General features: G+C 38.1%; 1 long non-coding RNA gene across 1 annotated transcript; it reads left to right on the top strand.

Annotated features, from left to right (window-relative positions):
* The first annotated feature begins 3638 nt into the window (after positions 1 to 3638).
* Positions 3639 to 4030, top strand: LOC108902411 (uncharacterized). The gene is made up of 3 exons (XR_001964068.1): positions 3639 to 3712; positions 3828 to 3908; positions 3999 to 4030. It is a non-coding gene; the product is annotated as an uncharacterized LOC108902411 (long non-coding RNA).
* The last annotated feature ends 1028 nt before the right edge of the window (positions 4031 to 5058 follow it).

Raw genomic sequence — 5058 nt, 5'->3', positions numbered from 1 at the left:
AAGATTCATGTTCCAGGTAGACACTGTTTCTGAACCAACACTTGTTTAGATTTGAAACAGTGACTTGTTTAATTTGAGTGGAATTTTTCTTCTGTGTTTTATCATTCCAGGCGATTATTTTGCGGTAACACATTGCCCCATTGTTCCTGCCTGCATCAGTTTGACTGCTGGCTTCATATTTATTTTTGCTTTGTTGAGATGCAGACAAAAAAGTAAGTTAAAAAAATATTTAATTTTTCTCTTGTGTTATATTTCTAAAATGTTTCTTTGGTGTTGATAGAAAACAATAAAAATATCAATAATAAATAATTCATGCTGTTACTAATTTTTCAGATCAGTTATTTCTGTTTTCATGTTGTTTTTCTGTCACTAATTTCTCACAATTTCTCTATTAAAAGGGAAGGTGATTTGTAATAATCACATGATGAGGACCAGAGATGAAGGTGTGGCTGCTATACTAATGGATCAGAAAACTGGCTTGGAGAATCTGAGAAATCAAATCAAACGTTTACTTGATAAGGCAGAGAGAGAAGTGGATGAGGACATGAAGATGCTTCAGTCACTGAAGAGAAAAAAGACATCTGACAACTCAAAGGACTTATTGAGAGAAAAAACTTATTTATTAGATCAGAGAAAGAAGGTTTATGTGAAACTGTTACGAGACACAGAGACACTGCTTGAAACAAAACAAAAACAATCATACCACTAGAATGAAGGGGGACAAAATGGGCCAAGTTCATTAATGGAGCAAGAAATTAACAGGATTCTCTCTCTCTCTCTCTCTCTCTCTCTCTCTATATATATATATATATATATATATATATATATGTGCGTGTGTGTGTGTGTGTGTGTGTGTGTGTGGATCAACAGCATCAGAATAAGATGAAAATTTAAAATGATTAAATTGAGAGCAGTATTAATCATTTATTTTTTATGGTCCAGAGATTTATATTTCATAGTGTGACTGTGTGTCACATATTCATTCATGCTTTATGCGTATTAGAGTTTCTACAGTTATTTAGGGGTTTGTGAGTAAAAACACACACATACACATGATCTAAAAGAAGGAAAGGGGCATTAAATAGAAGCTGTGTTGTACTGATGCGCTGAGTACATGGGAGCCCTGGTTAATCTTTAAAAACACACGTCTTGATTGCAGCAGTGGGTGTTACTCGACCAATCAAACATTAGAAACATAATACTGTCATTCAGTTTATAATTAATCTGTGGAGTCATGATGTTGTAGTTGGTGGAAGGGTTAACACGAAGAGAGCGTTGTGTAAAGGTAAGCTGACACTATTTTAATATCACAGTCTAAAACAGACTGATTATCATGAAATAAGAATCTTTTTATAAGAAAACTGGAAACTTCTAGAAACATGATTTTCTTACCAATTACTATTATTATTACCAGTTTTTGTCACTGCTGTTTCAATGAGAAAAGCTTCATTGTATTTACATCTGCAGCTTAGTTTGTTACGACCTCCTGATCTGTGATTAAATAAAGTCCATATAAAAACTGCACTGAGAAATGCAGTGAATACCTGAATGATTAATGTGATCAGGCAGCTTCAGCATGTCAACAACGATTATTCATTCTTGTCATAATTCATTATTCTGCATCTGACAGAGTTAACTGAGTGACTTTATGAGAATGTTTTGGTATTTGAGCCTGATGTGTTTTTTAATGTGCAAATCAGTTAAAGTGCTGAAAATAAAAAATAAAAAAATTATGTGACTAAATTTAAAAATGTTCTGAGAAAATAAAACACTGCTCAGCCTAATCAGAGACTAAACTCTAAAAATATTAATTAATTTCTGTGTTTATGTGGACCTTTAAACACAGATAAAAACACAACTCACTTTATGACCTGACAATTATAAAACCATTAAGCTGCAATTAGTCCCAAGGTTAATGTGGACAGAGCAGGTAACAGCTGCTATTTAAAGGTAAACTGACACTGAGTTACTTTTCTATCAGAGTATAATATCAGGGAGAGATGTCGAGTCAGTAACATGAACAACTACATTTGAATAAAAATGAAAATCCGGTAAATATGTGACTGAATGAAAGCAGCATGTAACATGTAATAAAGTAACGTGTTGTGTCATGATGACACTGCTGGCATCCCTGTCGTATTTTATCACAATAATCCACCATTTATTGTCATACACTGAACTTCAGACTACCTTCAGTTTAGGAGAAGACACAGTAAAATCCTCCCCTGAAGAACTGAACTCAGTCTGAAATTAAACTGACTTGAATGTGTCTAAAATGTTTATTTCAGTTCACAGTGGAAAATGTGTCCATGGCAGCTGCTTTGGAGTCTGTCTCCTCATCCTCTACTGCCTCCCAGTCACCACAGGTAAACTGACACGACACCCAACACCCCCTTTATCTCCAGGTAACACATGCTGTCTGTCAGTGTCTTCACCATCTACATTTATCTCTCATTATCAGGTGCTGTCTCCTCACCTGTCATCACATTAGTAGGGGTTGACAGATCCATCAATGCAGTGGTGTTAGAGTGTGAGTCTGAAGGCTGGTATCCAGAGCCTGAGGTGTTGTGGCTGGACGGTGAGGGAAACCTCCTCTCTGCTGGACCTACAGAGACAGTCAGAGGTCCTGATGACCTCTATACTGTCAGCAGCAGAGTGACTGTGGAGAAGAGACACAGCAACAGCTTCACCTGTAGAGTCCAACAGAACAAAACCAACCAGACCACAGAGACAGAGATTCATGTTCCAGGTAGAATTCATCATGTGACCACAGTCACAGGCTTTAACGGCAGAGATCTGGTCTCATGTTGTGTTTTATCTTTTCAGATGAGTTCTTCGTGGCCCCATTGTCTCAATCTTGGGCTGCCTATGTCAGCATGAATGCTGTTTTGGGTTTAATGGTTATTTCTGCGATTTCCTTTTCTGTGTGGACATGGAGCCAAAACAAAAACCAGTAGGTCACAAATGAACCATCCTCATCAGGTTCCTCAGACATGTTTAAATAGAAACTGTTGTATGAATTTATCCAGTGTTTGGGTTGGAGAAAGAAAACACAGTATTCTCTCATTTAAATAGTTTTTTTTCTTCAAATTTACTGTTGTTTTCAAACAGCGACTGAGGTGAATGAACAGCTTGAAACTAGAAGAGTAAAGACGAAACTCATCCAGAAGGAACCAAACTCAGGTTTGGTTGAACACCAACAGAGAAAGTGAAAGAAAACCACTGACGAAGCCTCAGACGGAGCAGCAGAGGCTGTGGAAGTCGGACTGATTGGACAGATCATCAGTCCATCCACCGGGCCAACACACAGAGACAAACAACCAATCACGCTCACAGGTGATTTCGAGTCACCAGTTAACCTGCGTGTCTTTGGATGATGGAGGAAGCTGGAGAACCCGGAGAGAACCCCAACATACAGAGGCCACACAGAGAAGTCCTGGACGAATGAGAGCTCGAACCCAGAACTGGAGATAGAGGCGGCAGTGCTAACCACTGCTCCACTGTGCCACCCACGTGTAAGTCAGCTTTATTAGAGTTAGGTCCCTTTGCCTTGATCTTTAAAGGTAACTGAGTGTTAGTCAGCTCTAACTCTGCCTCCTCCTTCAGACATCCACCCCCGACAGACAGGAAGTACCAACCCACCAGCCGTGCTGTTCTGGATCAGGTCAACCTGAGTCGCAATTCTGTTCGTCTCAGAAAGAAGTCCAAAGAGGTAATGATGAGTACAGATAAGTACTGTGTGATGTTTCTAAAGCGTAGGACTGAGGTTAGTTCATATCTACAAGAAGCTTCTCTCTGTCGTTCATCATTGAATCTCCTTCATACAGATGGTAAATATTGAGTTTCACACGACGAGTAGCAAATACAAGTTTCCAGTGTCGACCAAGGAGGCTGGAAACATGGTCACTGTAAGTTTCATTTGTTTTTATTCACTAATGCAGCTCTCTTCTTCTTCTTCAATGTTTGAATTGACACTACTGGTTTTTTCTCCTTCACAGTTCAGAGGTTCAGACGGATCCAGGTTTCAAGTGTGGAAATGACAATTCTCCAACGAAGGTCACCTGGAAAAAACTTAAAAACCCCGTGGGAGAGGTCAGACATCACGTCACATACATCATTACATTAAGCCCATCTGTCTGCTTATGTTTTACACGTGTTCCTTTTTTATTACCAACAGATGATGGAGGTGAGGACAGTTAGCTGTCGATGGTGCTGAAGATACATGCTTCAACAAATGATGCTCATGTCAACTAACAGATGAATTTGGTCTTTTTGATAATCCTTTAATTTTTCCCGTCGCACCGTTATCTGATAAATTCATCATTCATCATTTCGTTTATGACCAAATCTCTGCAAAATGAATGAGGAGTGTGAAAGTGTGGAATCATTAGCTCGCTTTGCTAATCAAATATAAGGTTGAACTTGAAGGTCTTTTCAGTATAATATTTATATACAGTATACTCATGTCATTTATTATTGTTTTACATTTTTCAGAGTTACTTATGAAAGGTACAACTTATTTTTAGGTTCAATCAAAACGATCAAATGTGCAGATGACAGAAACCATCTTATTACATTCATCTGTCTGCAGCTAATGTTACTCTAAAGCTGCAGAGACGCTGACTAATTTATTAGATTCAGTTACATGTTTTTAAACTGCTACAGCTCATCTGTTCTGTAAATCACATCATGTACACTTTGATTAGAAAACAAAATCAGCATCAGTAGAAATCTCTGTTAATGACAGCCTCAACATTTAATCCACTGTCAGTGTGTGTCCTTTATCTGGTGAAGAGACTAACTTCCTGTGGTGTTGGATGGCCGTCACATGGACTTTGCCTTTTGTTATGTGTTTATGATCAGTGGTTTTTATTTCTTACTGCCTGTCTCATTACTCTGTTGTTTATTTGTTAATTTGTTGCAGAATCATCAGATTAAATGAAGTGTTTTGTTAATAAAGAGTGTAGAGGTCACAGTGGTGGACACATCATTGTTCTCTTGTAGCCACGGTGTGTGTGTGTGTGTGAGGGTGATTAAAAGTGAAACAGAAAGAAGAAA

The sequence above is a fragment of the Lates calcarifer genome, unplaced genomic scaffold (genome assembly GCF_001640805.2).
Source record: "Lates calcarifer isolate ASB-BC8 unplaced genomic scaffold, TLL_Latcal_v3 _unitig_4820_quiver_837, whole genome shotgun sequence".
Lineage (NCBI taxonomy): Eukaryota > Metazoa > Chordata > Actinopteri > Centropomidae > Lates > Lates calcarifer.
Note: the sequence above shows the minus strand (reverse complement) of the source record. Positions and strands in the feature narration are given on the sequence as shown.